General features: G+C 44.0%; 1 protein-coding gene and 1 pseudogene across 1 annotated transcript in view; both read left to right on the forward strand.

Annotated features, from left to right (window-relative positions):
* Nucleotides 1–21366, forward strand: part of LOC136179336 (NLR family CARD domain-containing protein 3-like) — a 373903-nt gene that overhangs the window by 104748 nt on the left and 247789 nt on the right.
* The window catches only part of LOC136179319 (NLR family CARD domain-containing protein 3-like), an 84995-nt pseudogene that overhangs the window by 504 nt on the left and 63125 nt on the right, over nucleotides 1–21366 (forward strand).

Below are 21366 nucleotides of genomic sequence, written 5' to 3' on the forward strand. Positions count from 1 at the left end.
AGAAAGTCACTGAACTCATAACAACATACTAAGGATTATATATATGTATTATATGTTTATAGATAAGATAATATGATTTCAGTATTGACTCTTTGGTTGTGTATCTAGTCGTCTTCTCTGTGATTCTGCAGGAAGAAGTCTTTTAAACTGATCCTGAAGTTTAGTGAGATCTGCTGTGATCGTTTTCTTTCAATCATGTTTTCTGTTGTGTCCACTCTTTGTTTGTCTTTTTTTATTTTTTCTAACATGACTACACAATGAGATCTTTTCTTTTTTTACTGAAGTACCGTAAAATCCGGTGTAAGATGCACTTTTAATACCTGTTTTTATTTCATCTTAAAAGTTGGCTGGGTCTTACTAATATACCAGTATAAAATGTTGACACATGAGCCATCATTACCGCGGGTGCAGAAGTCACCATCACTGGGTGCGGCCGGACGCGATTAAAAAACCATCCCCATTCATTGGGCCTGATTTACTAAAGGTTTGTGTGTCTTAAAACGTGTGCAAACTTGATACCACCCGCAAGAAATGTGTTAACTGATCTACTAACGGAGCGCAGTGAGGACTGCGTCTTTCATATGAACAAAACAACACGCATTGACCATTTAGTACGTTTGACTTCATGAATATTCAATATGGGGCGTTTCTGTCCTAGAAAGGAGAAAATGCAAACAAGTTAAGTTAGTACACGCATTGTGATTTACCAAGCCTGACAAAAACTGAGGTGATTGTGATGGTGTCTGAATTTAACACCTTTGAAAAGAAGGTGCTAACCCAGGAGACCAGTGTTACACACAACAGACTGCTGTTATTGAAGTTAGGAGGAGACATAGGCACAACAAAAGAAGACATACAGATCACGTTATTCCCCACACATGTTAATAAGTTTGGAATGACAGCAGGAAACACCATGATTAAACTATATTGTTGCCTATTTAAACAAAACTGAACATTCACAGCCTCTGCTTTCTAAAGAATCTCAACACTGACGTTTATTTCTTCATATTTCCCTCTTCTCACCAACATTTTATTTTAAACTTGGGATTTCCTTTTTCTCAGGTTGTGCGTCTCTCCCCCAGCTCGTGTCCTCTGGTGCGTTCCTCTCCATAGTGCGCTCGTCTCCTCCCTCTAAAGCCCGCTGCTGCTACGCTTGACTGGGGGGACCTCACCACTGCTTGTACCCCCGTCTTAGATAACTCTTAGGAAGAGCGTTTATGTCCGATCAGACACAGCGCTGGCCAGCTGTCTGGTGCTCAACAATGTGCCGAGTGTCACGCCTGAGCGCCACAGAGGACACAGCTCACACCTCCTGCACAATGTATGACAATTCATCTTCAAAAGATGAAGAAAACAGAGGCCCTGTTTAATGCAGAGGTTTTCTTATGAGCCAAATTTTCTTTTTGTAATATTCAGTTTCATCTGCTATAACTCAGAAATACTGGACGTTCATTTGCCTCTTCCACTGATACCTATTTTGCGCTTGCCGTCATTCTGCTTTCCGTCCAAACTCTCCATGACGTAAACCAGTAGAACACACAAAAACCCAACTTAAATAGTACCGCCTCCACAAGGTTTACACCTGCTGTCATTCACGCAAATTTTCTCAGTCGATCAACCGAAAAACACACACTCACCAAACGTGCAATTTTGTGGAGTGAACACACAGTTTAGTACTCTTTACTTGGGACTTTAGTAAATCAGGCCCTCAGTGTATTAAGAGCTGATTGCACGCTGTTCTGGGAAAGACAGCGACACAGACCAGTCTGGCTGCGCTACTTTTTCAAAACTTTTCCCTCAAGAGGTCAAAATAATGAATTTACAGAAAACTGTAGGATATTGTTCCATAAATAAACCTTGTTGAACGCTCTTTTGATTGAAAGAGTCCTTTATTAAAGTTAAAGAGAAACAAGTGGAGTCGGGCAGAGAACTCGCAAGCTAGGAGTCTCTGCTTCACAACTTTCCCTGCAGGCTGAGAGCTCGACTACCGTACTGTAGCTGGTAGGAGAGCAGACTCCACAAAGAGAAAACAGACTAAAAGGGTGACAAAGCTGAACAGTAACTGCAGGTTTTGGACTTCGCTGAACACAATAAAAACTGTCACGCAGGAAGACAGTGTGAACTTTATTTTCTCTCTGAGAGACCTTCAAAAACACAGCGCGTCTTATACCAGAGCAACTTATATTTCAGATTTTACGGTACTTCTTTTTTTAACTCATGACACAGCTCCTGCACATGCTCAGTGTGCAGGTCGTGACACAGCTCCTGCACATGCTCAGTGTGCAGGTCGTGACACAGCTCCTGCACATGCTCAGTGTGCAGGTCGTGACACAGCTCCTGCACATGCTCAGTGTGCAGCTTTCTATAAAGCTGATTAATAACTTTTCAAAGGTCTCAGGTCTCAACCTAAATATTAAACACTTTGAACTTATGGCTGTTAAAGATTGTAATGTTCCCCATATTTGTAATAATCCAGTGAATCACCAGGTCACATACCTGAGAGTATTTATCACCAAGGAGCAAAATATAAGGTGCACCTTAAATTTGAATCCCATCGTTGATAAAACTCTTGTTTACAAAGAGATTTATCTCTGAGACGACGGACCTTTCTCTCAAAAGCTGAGGGCACTTCCAGACTCACTAATCCGGCTCTATCTTTGGATGTTGACTAAAATGTAACCAAAAGATTTGATTATACGTTGTTTAACTTTCTGTGGAAAAACAAAATACATTATGTTAAAAAGAACGTGACAATAAACACGAGTCAATGTGGGGGCTTGAACTTTTTAGACTTCACAGCTCTTAACATTCAAAGTGAACAGGCTGAGACATTTTAAATAACCAAACATCTCTATGGAATATGATTCCTAATGATGTGGATTTCCTTGTTGTTGGTATGTTTGATGAAGAAATTTGCCGTTGAGTCTGACTTGCTTTCAAAGAGTATAATTTTATTTAAGCAAGAAACAGAGTCACTGGTCACGTCTGACCAGGAGGATCAAGAAGCTAAATAATGATCTCCCCGAACATACAGAGACAATCGCCTATATGCATCTAAACGTCTGCTTTTCATCATGGGTCAAAAAAAACATCATGTAACACATCCATATTTGGCAATACTCCTACACAACACCTCAATGTAAACATTCAACTTGAGGGGACTCCTAAATCTCCTTCAGATACAAATCTCTCCAGATGTACACGTTATAAACTTAAAGGAGCAGTATATTATCTCTGTCCTAGTTACGTCAGAAACTTCACTAATTATGTTTTTTCTAAAGTTGGTGGCCTGGAATTTTATTACTGTGCAACTATAATATCAGTAAAATCCCGATCAAACTATCCAACTTCCATAAACAGATACTCTTGACTTGGTCTCTCATCTTGAAACATGACTTCTCTCCACACAGATATTACATCTGGAACAATAAGGACATTCTCTACTAAAATGAATCCCTGTTTTTTGAAAACTGGTTGAAAATAACATCACACTTGTAGATCAGTTATTGGACTCAGATGGTAGACTCTGTGGTTACACAGACAGACTTCTGCACATGCTCACTGCGGAGGACATGGCACACCTTTTTAAAACGTTTTGTGTCTTTATTTGATTTAGTCCACCACTGGTTTCTAAATGTCAGTGTCAGTTTTCACGGCTTTATGATTTCCCTTATCTCCACAGAATAACAAAGGGGTCTGTTTCTGTGGAGGAGCAGCTGTCCAGCTGTGCTTTGTGTCAGTGTGTCCCAAGAGATCCAGTTTCTACCAGATGTGGACACTGGTTCTGTAGACAGTGTCTCACCTCATACTGGGACCAGTCTACTTCATCAGGAGAGTCCTCCTGTCCCCAGTGTGGAGAACGATCTAAAATAAGAGGAGGACTGCAGATATCCAGTAAGTCCAGCACTGTAATAAGTAAGACTGAAGTCATTGTGTCTAAAAACAAGACAGAGCAGTTAGTATTTTCATTGATATATAGTTAAATGAAACATTTACATTTTATCTGATTCTTGCTGTCAGTTTATATTCAGTATATTTTATTTCTCTTGTAGCAGCACACATTTATTACAGGGATGTTTTTGTGTCATGCAGTTTGCTTAATGTGTAATAATGAAAATTGTTTATTTGATCATTTTATAAATCCAGTCTCAGGATATGTTTCTTCTCTTTCAGCAGATAGAGGTCTGCAGGAGGTTACAGATGAACTTAAGATCAGTCTGAGGAAGAGATGTGAACATGTGACTGAAGGAAGTGATGAAACAGGAAGTAGAACCCTCCTCAACAGGATCTACACTGAGCTCTACATCACAGAGGGACAGAGTGAAGAGGTGAACACCCAACATGAGGTGAGACAGCTTGAAACAGACTCTAAAAAGAAGACCCTCCATGAGACTCCAATCAAGTGTCAGGACATCTTTAAAGCCTTACCCGACCAACAGAACCAAAAGACAAGAGCTCAACCCGACCAACAGAACCAAAAGACAGAAGCTCAACCCGACCAACAGAACCAAAAGACAGAAGCTCAACCCGACCAACAGAACCAAAAGACACAAGCTCAACCCGACCAACAGAAACCCATCAGAGTGGTTCTGACAAACGGCGTCGCTGGTGTTGGAAAAACCTTCTCAGTGCAGAAGTTCACTCTGGACTGGGCAGACGGCTCAGAGAACCAAGACCTCAGTCTGGTGATCCTGCTTTCATTCAGGGAGCTGAACTTGATCAGAGATGAGGAGTACAGTCTTCTTGAGCTGCTCCGTGTTTTCCATCCAACATTACAGAAGGTCACAGCAGAGACGCTCGCTGTCTGTAAACTGTTGTTCATCTTTGACGGCCTGGATGAAAGCAGACCGTGGTTGGACTTCAAAAACAGGGAGGTTGTGTCTGATATCACAAAGAAATCACCGTTAAACACACTGTTGACAAACCTCATCAAGGGGAATCTGCTCCCCTCAGCTCTCATCTGGATAACTTCTCGACCTGCAGCAGCCAATCAGATCCCTCCTTCATGTGTTGACAGGGTAACAGAAGTACGAGGCTTCACTGACGCCCAGAAGGAGGAGTACTTCAGGAAGAGGTTCAGTGATGATGAAGATCTGTCCAGCAGAATCATCTCACACATCAAGACATCCAGGAGCCTCCACATCATGTGTCTGATCCCGGTCTTCTGCTGGATCACTGCCACAGTTCTGGAGCACATGATGAGCACAGAGCAGAGAGGAGAGCTGCCCAAGACCCTGACTGACATGTACTCACACTTCCTGCTGGTTCAGACAAAGAGGAAGAAGAACAAGTATGATGAGGGACGTGAGACAAGTCCACATGAGCTGATGGAGGCTGACAGGGAAGTTCTTCTGAAGCTGGGGAGGCTGGCGTTTGAACATCTGGAGAAAGGAAACATCATGTTCTATAAAGAAGACCTGGAGCGTTGTGGTCTGGATGTCACAGAGGCCTCGGTGTACTCAGGAGTTTGTACAGAGATCTTCAAAACAGAGTGTGTGATCTTCCAGAAAACTGTCTACTGCTTTGTTCATCTGAGCGTTCAGGAGTTCCTGGCTGCAGTCTACATGTTCCACTGTTTGACAAACAGGAAGAGAGGTGTAGTGAAGGCTTTCCTTAAAAACATCATTTTTCAAACTCCTGAAAGTGATGACTTATCCCTGGATGTCTTCCTGAGGAGTGCCATGGAGAAATCCCTGAAAAGTTAAAATGGTCACCTGGACCTGTTTGTTCGCTTCCTTCATGGCCTCTCTCTGGAGTCCAACCAGAGACTCTTAGGAGTCCTGCTGGGTCGGAGAGACAACAGTCCAGAAATGATCCAGAGAGTCATCAACAACCTGAAGGAGATGAACAATAAAGATATCTCTCCTGACAGAAGCATCAACATCTTCCACTGTCTGACGGAGATGAACGACCTCTCAGTCCATCAGGAGATCCAAGAGTTCCTGAAGTCAGGGAACAGATCAGAGGAGAAACTCTCTGAGATCCACTGCTCTGCTCTGGCCTACATGCTGCAGATGTCAGAGGAGGTTCTGAATGAGCTGAACCTGAAGAAGTACAAGACATCAGACCAGGGACGACTGAGACTGATTCCAGCTGTGAGGAACTGCAGGAAGGCAGAGTAAGTCCAGATGTGATTAAATATGAGTCAAAATAAGTTTAGTTCTTCAAATATATACTATACAATATTTAGGTTTTTGAAAACAGTGTTTATCTGAAATATTAACAAACAAAGAGAGAGAGAGAAAGAGAGAGAGAGAGAGAGAGAGAGAGAGAGAGAGGGAGGGAGAGAGAGGGAGAGAGAGAGAGAGAGAGAGGGAGAGGGAGAGAGAGAGAGAAAGAGAGAGAGAGGAGAGAGAGTGAGAGAGAGAGAGAGAGAGAGGGAGAGAGAGAGAGAGAGAGGAGAGAGAGATAGAGGGAGAGGGAGAGAGAGAGAGAGAGAGAGAGAGAGACAGAGAGATTTGATTTTTAAACAGACCTTTATTTTTCAGTCTTCTTACTGTTCAACAATAATATACATTCCTAAAATTCACAGATGACATTCACAAAATAAACAGATGTTACATCAGCACATGTCCATGAACTAACTGATCGTGCTCTACAGAGCACAGCACACTGTCATGAGTCCACACTGACTGGAAAGTCTCCAGATCCTGATTTGCTCTGTAGAAGCTGAAGTCCAAAGACACCCTGGATTTTAACATTTGTACAAACAACAGCTTCACATCAACAACATCGTCTGGCTCCTCCACCTTCCTCCTCCTACTCACGTACACGGCCATCTTAGCCTGACCAAGAACAAAGTTTATCAGCTGGCATTTGTGTTTGTGTTGTCGAGTGTATTTAAAACCACAAATAAAAACCTGCTTAGTAAAAAACTCTTTAAAACCACTAAAAACCTTCTCCAGAAGGTCAAACAGAGGTTTCAGCCGACTGCACTGTAAAAAACAGTGAAACACCGTCTCCCTGTGCACACAGAAAGGACACTGATCAACAACATTCACATTAAGAACAGAGATAAAAGAGTTCACAGCAATGATTCCATGCAGGATTCTCCACTGGAGGTCTGCATGTCTCTTACACAAGGGGGGTTTGTACAAAGACTCCCAGGAGGGTCTAAACTCAGGAGCTAGCCCCAAATAAGTCCTCCAGGGGGTGTCACTGCGTGCGTTCAGTGTCTTTTTATTCAAAGTCTTAACAATCAGTTTGTAAAGAGTCTTTCCTGCAGCGTCACTAAAAGAGCAGCCTGCAGCGTTGGCCAGTAGAGGACCAGAACAGTCCTTCAGGTCTGCAGACAGAGTGAACTCAGGAAACGGGTCAGTTTGGTCAGGCAGCAGAGAACCGTCCCCATAGTCCGACATCAGAGACATCTCTTGTCCTGTCAGCTGATGTCTCCAGTGCTTCAGCAACCGATCAACGACTCTGGTCGACCTCACCCCCAGACGAGCAGGACAGTCCAGCTGAGGTCCCGTCAGCTCCACCACCTGCTCCAGAGTGGAAATCCTGGCACTGCAGAACTTTCCGGACAGGCTCGGTCCAGCCCAGTCAGGAAGATGAAAACGACCTCCAAACAGTACCGGCTCTTTAAGCAGCCAGTACAAAGAGTGGGAGTGTCCCTGTCTCTGCCTGTTCACCAGACTCCACACGTTAAAAACACTTTGATAAAATCCAGTGACAGAGGAAATGTTCACTTGCTGTAAATCCATTAAAAACAGAGACGAGCTCAGCCCCAGTTCTCCAAACCGCTGTAGAAGACAGCAGGCCAGCGGTCTCCAGACCAGGTCTGCAGGCCCAGTGAGTAGTCTCTGGAGGAACTGGAGGCGGAGAGTAGCCCCCCTGCTGGCCAGGTGAACTAGTCCATGTCCTCCTTCCTCTTTAGGGAGGAAGAGCACACTTTGAGGAATCCAGTGTAACCTGTCCCAAAAGAAATTAACTAACACTCTTTGAATGTTACACAGGAGAGAGGACGGAGGGTCGATACAGGTCAGTCTGTGCCACAGGGCAGAGGAAACAAGATTATTGGCCACAAGTACACGACCTTTAAAAGACATCTTTGGCAACAGCCACCTCCATTTATCAAGACGTCCTTTTACTTTTTCTAAAACACCCTCCCAGTTTTTACTGACAAAAGTTTCATTCCCCAAAAACACTCCCAAATATTTAAAACCTCCTGACTTCCAAAAGAGGCCTCCAGGCAGACTGAGCCGACCCCTCAGCTTCTCTCCCACCATCACTGCTTCACTTTTCAGCCAGTTCACTTTGGCAGAAGATATCGACCCAAACAAAATCACAGTTTCTTTTAAAACATCGATATCTCTCTGCTGATTAACAAAAATAATGACGTCATCAGCATATGCTGACAATTTAAAACTGACTTCTGAGGCAGGAAAACGAACACCAGAGAGACCTGACCTCAGTCTGTGAAGCAGGGGTTCGATGGCTAAGGAATATAACATCCCAGATAATGAGCAGCCCTGCCTCACCCCCCTCTGTACACTAAAAGGAGCACTCAGGCCTCCGTTGATCTTTAGCACACTCGCAATGTCACGGTACAAAACCTGGATCTTAGCTAAGAAACATGGGTTGAACCCAAAGGCGGTTAGAGTCCGCCATAGATACTGGTGTTCAACCCGATCAAAAGCCTTTTCCTGGTCTAGTGAAATCAGACCAGTGTCTACAGCCAATGAACCAGAGACTTCCAAAACATGCCGAATAAGAGTGATGTTATCACTGATGAGCCTGCCGGGCACACAGTAGGTCTGGTCTGTGTGGATGATCGACCCCATCACCTGCCTTAGTCTGGATGCCAGGACCTTAGACAGGATTTTGTAGTCTGTGCAAAGTAATGACACTGGTCTCCAGTTCTTTAGATCCTGAAGGTCGCCTTTCTTTGGCAGCAGAGTGATGACTGCTCTCCTGCAGCTCAGAGGCAGACGACCCCTCTCCAAACTGTCTCTTAAAACCTCCAGGAGATCCTCTCCCAGCACACTCCAAAATACTTTATAAAAGTCAACAGGAAGGCCATCAATACCTGGAGCTTTTCCATTCTGCAGACTCATGACAGCAGAGTAGAGTTCAGACAGAGACAGCTGGGCCTCAAGCTCTGTGTTGTTTTCAGCGCTGACTTGAGGAAGACCAGTGTAGAATGACTCACACACCTCTGGACGATCAACGAACTCACTCGTGTACAGATCCTTATAAAAACCAGCTGCATGTTTTCTGATCCCAGCAGAATCTGAGATCGATTGTCCACTGTTTGACCGTACAGAGTGAAAGATCTTCTTCTGTCCACTTTTCTTCTCCAGACCAAAAAAGAACTGAGACGGAGCATCCATCTGGGTGACATCCAGGAACCGAGACCTGACCAGAGCCCCCTGTGCTTTAACGCCCAGCAGGTTGGCTAAAGCCGACTTTTTAGATTTTAGGGAAGCTAAATGTCCCTGATTTCCTGATTCATCAACTAAACCCTGTAGTTCTACCACTTCAATCTCTAGATCTCTCAAAGATCTGCTAATGTCCCTGGTGACATTGCGAGTGTACTGCTGACACAACTGTTTAATCTGACTTTTTCCAAAGTCCCACCACTGCTGAATGGTTTTAAAATCAGACTTAAGCTGTCTGTGAGTGACCCAAAAGTACTCCAGTGCAGACTTAAAAGCTTTATCGTGCAGCAGTGTGGTGTTAAAATGCCAATACGCACTCTGAAGTCTGACATTCTTAATAAAAACAGAACAATAAACGAGACAGTGATCAGTGAAGCCTACAGGAACAATAAGACACTCTTTAAAAACATTCATGTTGTGTTTAAAACAATAAAAGCGATCCAACCTGGCCAGAGATAAAATATTGTCTTTAGAATGACTCCATGTGTACTGTCTGTGTGTGTGGTGTAAACTCCTCCACACATCCAGCAGCTCGTGTGTTTCTAAAAACTGTCTGAGTCTGTGTGAGGAGGCGCTGTGAGGCTCTTGGTGGTTTCTATCTAAACCTGGGTTTGCTGTACAGTTAAAATCCCCCCCCAAGAATAAATACTCCCCTGTGTTGCTCTTTTTAACAGTGTCACACAAAACACTCAACACACCCAACCTGTCCACAGCGTGACATGGGACGTACACATTAATCAGAGTCATCTTTACACTTTCATACTGCACTCTAATTTTCAATAAACAGCCTTCAATGACCTCCTCTACTTCACACGAAGCAGGCAGAAAGCCTCTAGAAAACATAAAACCAACTCCTCCACTACAGGTGGACTTATGGCTGAGGATCACCTCCCCAGGCCACTCCTTCCTCCACTGACTCTCGTTCCTAGAGTCACTGTGTGACTCCTGAAACATTAAAATATCTAACTTTTTGAACTCCATCAGTTGAAATAGTGCAGCTCTTTTTGCATCATCTCTCGCTCCATTTAAATTTAAGGTGCCAATTTTAAATTCACACATTGAGAGATAGGAGTTTAAAAAAGAAACAAGATAAAAACACAACAAGAGGAAAGAGATGAGACACAGTCTAAACATCATCATCGTTGATTTGTGTTTTCGCTTTCCCGATCAGTTTTTTGAGACGACAGATCTCTTGACCTGTGAGGCCGTTGTCCCCAAAAGCACTGGAGCGCCAAGTTAAAGGCCGAGCTGAACTTACAAAACACTTCAGGTCTGGAAAGAAATCCTCTAAATTGAGCAGCCTGAGGCCCTTGGTGTCCTGTAGAAACTTTTTAATGTGAGCTGAGGTGTAAGCGACTGGTCCTTCTTCTTGTGTGGACATGAGCTCACTCTGCTCTTCCTGCTCCTGTCTTTCTGTCCTTCTTCACTGCTTTAGTACTGCCCTGAAAGCTTTCACTCTTCCTTTTCTGAGAAATCAGACATATCCTCATCTTCAACATAATCAACACACACACTATTATTACTTTCCTGCCTTACCTCCTGACTTTCACTGATCAAACTTTTTTCTTTCTCACTTGAATCACATTCAGTTATCTCCTTTTCTTTGTCTCCCTGTTTCCTGTTCTTTACCTGGCCCTCATCACTGACCACTGACAGCTCTTCTACATCAGACACTTTACTTTTCTGAGGCCCAGCAGCAGCTCTGTCTGAAAGAGCTCCGCTAGGACCCGCTACAGCGGCCTCAGCTCCGCCGAGCACCGCGACAGCTCCGCTGAGCTCCGCGGCGGCAGCATCGACCGGCACCGCGTCTGCAGCCGGTGCTGCCTGAGTATATCCCCGCACATGAACATTTTTTTCCGGGCATGAGCGGATTAAATGTCCCTCTGCACCACACCCAAAGCACTTCATGGTCGCTGATGTTGCGAACACCATGTAATTAAAACCATCAACTTTGAAATTAAAAGACAAATTAAGATCATCCGAGTTGTTTTTCATGACCATAAAAACTTGTCTTCTGTGACAAACATCGTGTTTGAGCAGGGGGGACCTGCATCCCAGAGACACCATCTTCACCTGGGACACTACCTGCCCATACCTGCACAGCTCTTTTACTAACATTTCATTTTTAATGAACGGGGGGGCGTTAGAGATGGTGACTCTTTTAGCCGGGTTGATCAGGGGGAGAACAGAGGTGAAAGTGTCCTTAATGACTACACCTTGTTCGACCACATCGTTCACTTTAGCCGTGCTATCTAAAAAAATAACGATGGCCCCGTTCATGCGGGAGGCAGACCTCACGCTGCCGTAACCCACCACCTCTCCAACCGCTAAACTAGCCTCCTCCACCGAGCAGCTGACAGCCGGCACCAACTTCACTGCATGTCGGCGTGTCAGCTTCTCAAAGTCCTGCTCCATGTCTACGACGGGCATGCTGCCCAGCTGAGCTGGTAAACAAACAACTAAACAACAACAAACTACTAAACACAAACTATGTTAACCAAAGAAAGAAAAATAACACACAAACATTCAAAAGTTTGAAACTCACGACGAAGCTCACGCTGCCACTCACAATCCACTCACTCACCATCCACTCAGAGAGAGAGAGAGAGAGAGAGGGAGAGAGAGAGGGAGAGAGAGAGAGAGAGAGAGGAGAGAGAGTGAGAGAGTGAGAGAGAGAGAGAGAGAGAAAGAGAGAGAGAAAGAGAGAGAGGAGAGAGAGTGAGAGAGTGAGAGAGAGAGAGAGAGAGAAAGAGAGAGAGAAAGAGAGAGAGGAGAGAGAGTGAGAGAGTGAGAGAGTGAGAGAGAGAGAAAGAGAGAAAGAGAGAGAGGAGAGAGAGTGAGAGAGTGAGAGAGAGAGAGAGAGAGAAAGAGAGAGAGAAAGAGAGAGAGGAGAGAGAGTGAGAGAGTGAGAGAGTGAGAGAGAGAGAGAGGAGAGAGAGTGAGAGACAGAGAGAGAGAGAGAGAGAGAGAGAGAGAGAGGGAGAGAGAGAGAGAGAGAGGTATCAGTTCTCCTGGTAGTCTAAGTCTATAGCAGCAGAACTAGGATCTGGTCTACACCAGCGTCAGCCCTAACTATAAGATTTATCAAAAAGGAAAGTTTGAAGTCTATAATTTATTCAAACTTATTTTATTGTTTTCTTAACAACAACGCAGTGACAATCAGAGACAGAGACAAACGTTCACACACACACACACACACACACACACACCCACACACACACACACACACACACACACACACACACACACACAGCTGAAACAGTTATAATCATGACAGTTGGTTTTAAAACCTGTACAGTGTGATATTACCTCACACCACGCTATTGAGCCACCTTGGATCACCGCGGCAGCCCTAATTACAACCCCATTAACCAAAGACTGGGATAATGTTGAATGCTGATTTAAAGGTTAACTCCTGCACACGGTCTATTAAGTAAATCAAGAATATTTCTCTTTGTCTTGATTTAAACCGCTCGGACATTTTTGTTTTCCTCCTTCATGGACTCGAGCCAACGTCACGAGATTAAAGTCTGACGAGTTGTGTTAGCGTGCGTGGAAAGGGACATTTGATTAGTTTTTCTGTCCTCACTTTATGCTGATGTAAAGGGTTAAAAAAACGTGTATATAATTCATTAAAATGTGTATCGTCTAAAGCTAAAAACAAAGGTTATCAAAAAGTTAAAAATGGATGACAAGATTTGAAAACTGTGTTAAAAGTCATTGGGACAGTCAGAACAAATGTATTGAGTTAAAAATAGACCCCAACATATCTTTTTATGTTTATGTGTCTAAAATATCTGTTTAGAGCCGAATTCCAGTGCACTGAACTTGTTACTATTGCAATCCTCAATCAGGTCACTAGAGGGCGCATAGCGCTTGTGAGGAGCATAATACCCCAAAGAGAGGAAAGTTCTGCAGAATAAATCCTGCAGCCGAGCTGAACACAGCTAAACTGTGTTGCTTCTTTGTATTTACATCCAGAAACTTCTTCTCTGGCACCACTAGGCCAGGTCGGGGGAGCAACACTGACAGTAGAAGAACTTAAAGTAACACCATTAACCAGATAACTGTTTAGTAAAAGTGACATGATTACTGAAGTTACCAACAGTAATACCTTACATCACGTTACAGACAGAAGGTGGCCGGGTGGATAAAAAAGTAAACTGGACAAAATAATACATTTAGTTTTTGTTTTACACACATTTGTTCCAGTACATTTAATTGTGTTAGTAAGGTATTATGTTCCGCAGAAAATTAAAAGTATTATGCTCACCTTTATTTTTTTTAAAGGAAGTCGTGTCAGCAGACAGACAGCAGACCCCCCCCCTCGTCTCTTAACTGCCCCTTTATTACAACTTTACAAACTCAAAACAAGCATTCATCTGAGAACAATTCATTTGCTATAAGCTTCAAAAACAAGATTTCTTTCTCTAGTTAGCTTTGACAAAGTTGAGCATGTAACGGGGGGTTAGGGGTTAATAAAAGTAACGTAACAGAGTGATTTGTGTAATGTATCATTAGAGCGCTAGAAGCGCTGTTGTGAAGTGCGACTTTGCACTGTCATCCTCCTCAGCCACTGTACCTGATAGAGTGCATTGTTGTTACGTGCAGTGTGTGAGTTCAGAATAAAGCTACACAGTGACAAGTTAACACAGCCTGATTCTTAAGCCACAGTTCTTTACAATTTGTGACAACAAACAACATAAATTGAGTCCCCGGTCTGCTGTTTGTTCTGCTCTGACTCTATGAGCAGATTGCAGCTAAATGAGTTAGCCTACATGGCTACAATGAAAACTCGCTCCAGCCTCAAAATAGTCAAGTTAAAGATCTAAAATAAACTTTTTTCTCTGTTAAAAAGCGAGACAAAGAGCATGTCAGTATTTTCTTTAAATGTTGAAACATTTCCTGTCATTAATAGCCTATTACTTGAATACTATAAGCCTTGATTTGATATTATGTATGATGTAATGATGTATACACAGGGTCTGAAATGAACAACCGCCAAACGCCTAGATTTTCTTTTTGGCGAGTACATTTCAGAGGGCTATCCGCCACAGGGCGGGTAAATGTTTTACCCATCATTCATGTTTAACTATGCTATACTTTATTTAAAACTAGGCTACAAGTATGAAGCACATTTGATGTAGCTGCAGCTACTTTTCCCTGCTCCTCTCTCTGCTGTCTTTATGACGGAGCATCGCTAAGACACACACACACACACACACACACACACACACACACACACACAGTTTTACTTTTAGTGCAACAGAACACAGTGGATCCTTGATCCATACGGCTGTGTGTTGGGAACAAACGTGATCTGGTCACTTTTTCCGTTCACTGTCACCGTGTCTGCAGCTAACTTAACGATAGCGACGTCATCTCACAGCCTGCTGTAGTCTGTGAACATCTCAACACAGACTCTGTTAAACTGTGCTGCGTTATACACACTGATCATATAGTTCACACTAAATGCACGCTCCACTTCTCAATTACATCACGGGGACCAGGAGCAGTCAGACACACACACACACACACACACACACACACACACACACACACACACACACACACACACACACACGTTTACAAGTGATGGAAATGTTTGTTAACAAAAGTGAGTTCAGATCAGCTGAACCTCTGATGTGAAAAACACAATTTGTCAAAATATTAAGACATTCCTTTAAATAACATATTATGTACCATTAATGTCATGACAGGTTGTTTAACTGTGGACTGTCAGAGACTCACTGTGAAGTCGTGGCCTCAGCTCTGAAGTCCAACCCCTCCCATCTGAGAGAGCTGGACCTGAGCGGAAACAAGCTGCAGGATTCAGGAGTGAAGCTGCTGTGTTCTGGACTGCAGAGTCCAAACTGTAGACTGGAGACTCTGAGGTAAGACAACAGGTTTAATTTCTCTGTTCAGATTCATATGATGTGAAACTAAACTGTAGACTTCAGGCTGATAATCAAATGATCCACACTGAGCATCTTAATGCTGAAGTCCATTTTCTTCTTCTGTGGTTTTATCCACAGAGTGGTAGCAATTTAAAGCCTTACATTTTAAACCTAAATATATAAAAAAAATAACTTGTTGTATATTTCACTCTTTACCACCTGAACAGCTGATTTTTAGATAATTTATGAATAATTAAACAAAGAAAAACAATCATTCCAATTTCAACCATCAGACGTAAAAATAAAGTCAAACACTTGTTTTGTCTGAGATGTTTGTGACACTGTGAGATTCTGAAACTGTCAAAGGAAAGTTTAAATTGAAGACTCTTTGATTGAATGTCTTCTCTATAACTACAATAAATATTACAGATGTTTACTTAGTTCACTTTTCGTTGCAGACGATCGTCTTTTTTTTTTGGGTTAGGGTTAGGGCTAACTCTTATCTTAGGGCAGGGATGTCAAACATACGGCCCGACAGCAGGTTTCATCTGGCCCGTGAGACGTTTTGGGAAGAAGGAGGAAATGTATTGAAAAATATATTTTTATTTTTTATAAATAACATTTTTGTAATACTTATTTTCCCTGAATTGTATTAAACCCTATAATGAGCAACGTAAAGGTTGATATCATGATACTAAAATTAATCAAACGGGGCACTTTGAACTATTTTCTCAGCAGGGAGTATCATGAAAAAGACGAGTGGCCGAGCTCCTGCATTACGCTGGTAATACATCACATCAGAAAACAGGCTGAACACCTGAGAGAGGTGACACAGAATGCAGGTTTTCAAGAGAGATCGAAGGAGCGATATTTCTTTAGTTTTATTTGCTCACAAGTTGCCAAAATTTTATCAAAGCTACGGGACTTAACGACAGGAGGCGCTGCACTGCGTGCATCATGACGGTCTTCAGTTCTTCACACTTCTTATCAGTTTCTCCTGTCTTGACTGATGGAAAACAAAAGTTTTACTAATGATAACAAAGCTTCCTATGGAGTGAGCCACAAAGAGCAGCTCGTGCAAATAAAAAACAATCCTCTCTGTCCTGCGTAACGGCCCAGACCGTCTCCTCACATCCAGTGTAGTTTGTGGACACCGGCGTTGAGCCTGATGATAGACTTATTTTACCTCTGCTTATTGTAAAAACACTAAATTAAAATGAATATTAACTGATTTTATTTACAGATGGTTCATTTTAAGGTCACCCAGAGGTGAACGTGTTGATCACCTAAAAGTTTCAGTGTGACATCACTTCTAAATGCAGTAGCCTGCTGTTGTGCCTTTATCACCAGCTTTAATCAGACTGTAAGAATATAACTATTACTGAACATTTCATTCTTATCTGAAAACAATATCACACACAGGCTGTCCGATCATACAGAGGTCCGCTGGTTTAACTGTGGAGCAGCGCTAAAATGCTTCCTTGAAATTGTGCACGGAGATGGCACAGATTCACGGTGCATAAAAAGTCAGTGACAGAGTTAGATCACGATATTGCGGACACGTAGAAGAACAGACTGCCAGACGCATATCAAAAGTGGTTTAACTGAGTTTACTTAGTTAAAGAAGTTGAACTCCACACGGAGCTGATCAGACTGCAGTGATCAACGCTGAAGGAGAAATTCAAGTCTGTTGGTTTGGAAACATTTGATGCCTGACAGTGAAATACCTGAAGATGACTGTTTACATCAAAGACACTCTGTGTGTTTGTGACAACATATTCATGTGAGCAGGTTTAATCTGTGATGAACCTTAACGAGTGACAACTGTGCTGTGGCCTGACACACACACATCTAAAGTCTCTCTCTCTCTCTCTCTCTCTCTCTCTCTATCTATCTCTATCTCTATCTCTCTCCCTCTCTCTCTCTCTCTCCTCCTCTCTCTCTCTCTCTCTCTCTCTCTCTCTCCTCCTCTCTCTCTCTCTCTCTCTCTCCTCCTCTCTCTCTCTCTCTCCTCCTCTCTCCCTCTCTCCTCCTCTCTCTCTCTCTCCTCCTCTCTCTCACTCTCTCCCTCTCTCTCTCTCCTCTCTCTCTCTCACTCTCTCTCTCTCTCTCCCTCTCTCTCTCTCTCTCCTCCTCTCTCTCTCTCTCTCTCTCTCTCTCTCCTCCTCCTCTCTCCCTCTCTCTCTCTCTCTCCTCCTCTCTCTCTCTCTCTCTCTCACTCTCTCTCTCTCTCTCACTCTCTCTCTCTCACTCCTCCTCTCTCTCTCTCTCTCTCTCCTCCTCTCTCCCTCTCTCCTCTCCTCCTCCTCTCCTCTCCGTTTCCGTTTCCGTTTCCGGTGAGTGTGAGTGTGAGTGGCGGTGGTGGTGTTGCGAGTGGCGCGGAGATTGAATTGTTTACTATCCTTTCTACTGTTTTCAAAGTGCATGATCAGGTCAGATTGTTTTCATATTTGTATTGAGTGTTGTTGGCTGTGTAAAACAGATCGTTGGAGGGGTTGGAGGGAGGAATGGCGTCTGCTGAGACGCCACCTCCGACTCTCCGACAGGGAGTTCGGATAGTCCCTCCGAACGGTACTGTCACCGTGGAGGAGGTTTTGTTAGCTGCAGGTGAACAGGTAGGCCATGATAAACTTTTGTATGCATCCCGAATGAACAAGGCTGTGGTTGTCTTTCTGAAGAGTCAGCCTCTTGTGTATCAGCTGATTGAGAGTGGTGTGTTCATTAGGGATTTGTTTGTGCAGGTTTCCCCGTTGTCGGTTCCCTCTACGCGGATCACCGTATCCGGTGTTCCGCCGTTTATTTCTAACGACTTGTTAGAGAACGAACTCCGCAGGTTTGGGAAGTTTGCGAGTGGTTTCAAAACTGTGAGTCTAGGGTGTAAAGATCCCAAACTGAAACATGTTCAATCTTTGCGGCGTCAGGTGTTCATGTTTTTGGATTCGCCCACACAGACTCTGGAGGTTTCCTTTAGAGTGAAACACGGTGACGCTTCTTATATGGTGTATGCGAGCTCGGGACAACTGAAGTGTTTTGAGTGTGGTGATGTGGGACACAAACGTTTTGCGTGTCCGCACAGACAGCAGGAGGCGGCTAGTACTGCCGCTGACGCGGGCAGCTCTGTTAGTGTGGCGCATGTGGCGGGGGCCGCGTCCGCGTCCGTGCCCGGGGCGGAGGCCGCATCCGCGTCCTTTCCCCTTGGCGGGGGCCGCGTCCGCGTCCGTGCCCGGGGCGGGGGCCGCGTCCGCGCCTGGGGCGGAGGCCGCGTCCGCGCCTGCGCCTTGTGCTGAGGCCGTGGCTGAGGTAGAAGTGGCTTCGACCAGCTCTCAGGCTACAGAAAAATCACAGACTGTAGATAATGATAAAACTGAAGATTCCACAACTTCTGCAGTTGTCGATGTTTCATTGAAGGAAGGTAAGACAGTGTGTTGTAGCCAGGCATCATGTGAAGGAGAGGACATGGATGAAGATTATGAGTCAGACAATGCATCCATTGCTGATTTGCCAAATAGTGGCTCTGGTCTTTATTCTTTAGAGTCAATCAATCAATTTATGGATGAAACGTACAACAAATCAGTAAAAATAAGTGACTACTTTAGTGATACTGAAAAGTTCATAAAGTCAGTCAGCATACTGAAAAGACAGGTTGGGTTTGACCTCCTGGACGCAAAAAAACGGTTCCGTCTTAAAAAGCACATCACCGCACTGAGGAAAGTTGGATGTAAGAGTGTGAAGAAGACAAAGAAATGATCATGCATCACAAGGTGTTTTTCTTCTTCTACTGCTCCCTGTTTGTGTCTACTTGTCTGTTCTTTCTCTCTGATCTTTCTATGAGGAGTCTTAAGATAGGATCTCTTAACATTAATGGTGGGAGAGACAGACAGAAAAGGGGCCTTATCTCTGCGATCTCAACTCAGAAAAACATCGATATTTTGTTTTTACAAGAGACTCATACCACACCATCAGATGAGACAGATTGGGGTTTATGGTGGGAGGGCTCTAACTACCTTAGCCATGGCACCAACTTTAGTGCAGGAGTAGCCATTTTGTTTAGAGCATCTGCAAATGTAAAGATCGTCTCTTGTGCTGAAATTGTAAAGGGAAGGCTTTTAATTGTAAGAGCAGAAATAGAGGACACTGTTTTCTGCTTCACTAATATTTATGCTCCAAATAATGGAGCTGAAAGGGTAGCTTTCTATACCCGCCTCCAAAAGGAGTTACTGATCTATAATCAGGATCAGATCATTCTTGGTGGTGATTTTAACTGCACACTTGATTTCACCGTGGATAGAATAGGAGAGGAGCCACATCCACATTCATCCCAGACTTTAAACACTGTCATCTCTCACCTGGATTTGTTGGACACATTTAGAGTGAAACATCCACAATCCAGACAGTATACATGGGTCAGGGTTAACAGTAACAGGGTGTGTGCAGCTAGACTGGACAGGGTTTACATCTCCAGAACTCTCAACCCCAGATTAATTCATTGTAATATTCTGCCTGTCGGCTTCACTGATCACCATTTTGTTAGTGTGGAGCTGATTATTTCACCAGGTGAAAGGGCTAAGTCCTTCTGGCATTTTAATAACAAGCTTCTACTGGACAATGTTTTCTGTAAAAACTTTGGGTGTTTTTGGGATCAGTGGCAATTAAGAAAAGTTGAGTTTGATTCTTTGAAGCTTTGGTGGGAGGTTGGTAAAGCTCAGATTCGTGTTTTTTGTCAGCAGTACACGTCACACTCTTCTGCTAGATTAAAAACAGTCATTAAAAATCTTGAGGACAACATTAAGAACCTTGAGGAGGGGTTAAATGGGAGTGTGGATCCCACCACTGGTACCCTGCTGAAGGAGAAACGTATGGAGTTGAGCTCTTTCCTGCAGGAGAGGGTGAAGGGAGCTCTTGTGCGGAGTCGTTTCCTTCAACTCAAAGACATGGATGCCCCAACGTCTTTCTTTTTCAATCTTGAGAGATCTGTGGCTCAAAAAAAGCTGCTGACTTGTCTGAAACTGCCAGGAGGTCGTATAACAGCTGATCCAAAGGAAATGAGCAGTCATGCCATGCAGTTCTATGAGGATCTGTTTGGAGCAGAGAGTTGCAGCCAGGAGTGTCGCAGGGAGCTCCTGGAGGGTCTCCCTCAGCTCAGTGTGGAGGAGAGGTCTCTTCTGGAAGGGGAGCTGTCTCTGGAGGAGCTCACTGCTGCTGTCACTCAGATGGCAACAGGAAGAGCACCTGGAATAGATGGGTTGTCCACAGACTTTTTTAAGAGGTTCTGGAATATCCTTGGGTCTGACCTGCATAGTGTTTTAATGGAGTGTTGCAGGACCCAGCTGGATGGACATCGCTCGACTGCTGCTGAGGAGAGCTGGACGGCTGGGGTACACTAAGCAGCTCTTTCTGTTAAAGCTTGAGGAGGTGGATCTCACTGGATTAACATCCTTTTATATGTCTGTAATGCAGGCATGGAAAATGTACACATTCAAAAGGGAAAAAACTGAGAGTCCGGGAATGTGGATCTTTGAGGAACCGTTATTTTTTAATGATTTCATAAGGACTCCAACTTTGCAGTCAGCCAGTCTCCGGGCCAGTTTCAGAGAGGCAGGCTGCACAAAACTGGGTCACCTGGTAAGACTGACCCTGGACGCCCTCAAAGAAAGGACCAATATCACCTCCAGCCGGGTGGTTGAAAGAGTGGTGGAGGAAGTCTTTGCTGCACTTCCAGTAAAACTTGTGACATTTCTAAACATTGAGAATCTGTGTGAGCAGTGGAGTGAAGAGGGCGAATACAGCTTCCCATCTTTGTCTGTTACCCCAGATGTCGGGGAGTGGCAGGAAAGAGGAGGTGGGCTGCTGTCCTTTAGTACTGCTGTTCTGGGAAAGTTCCAGGATGCAGGGAAAAAGGCACTCTATCAGTCCTGTGTTAAGGTCCTACATCTTCGTGGTCTGTCGGGAGTGAAAGAGTCGAGGTGGATCGAGTTTTTTGGCCCGGAGGTTTCCCCGAAAGGCAGCTGGCGGTCCCTGTACAAGCTGCCTGTTGAGAAGAGAACAGCAGATCTCCAGTGGAGAGTTGTGCATGGGGTTATAGCCACGAA

The sequence above is a fragment of the Labrus bergylta genome, chromosome 5 (genome assembly GCF_963930695.1).
Source record: "Labrus bergylta chromosome 5, fLabBer1.1, whole genome shotgun sequence".
Classification (NCBI taxonomy): domain Eukaryota; kingdom Metazoa; phylum Chordata; class Actinopteri; order Labriformes; family Labridae; genus Labrus; species Labrus bergylta.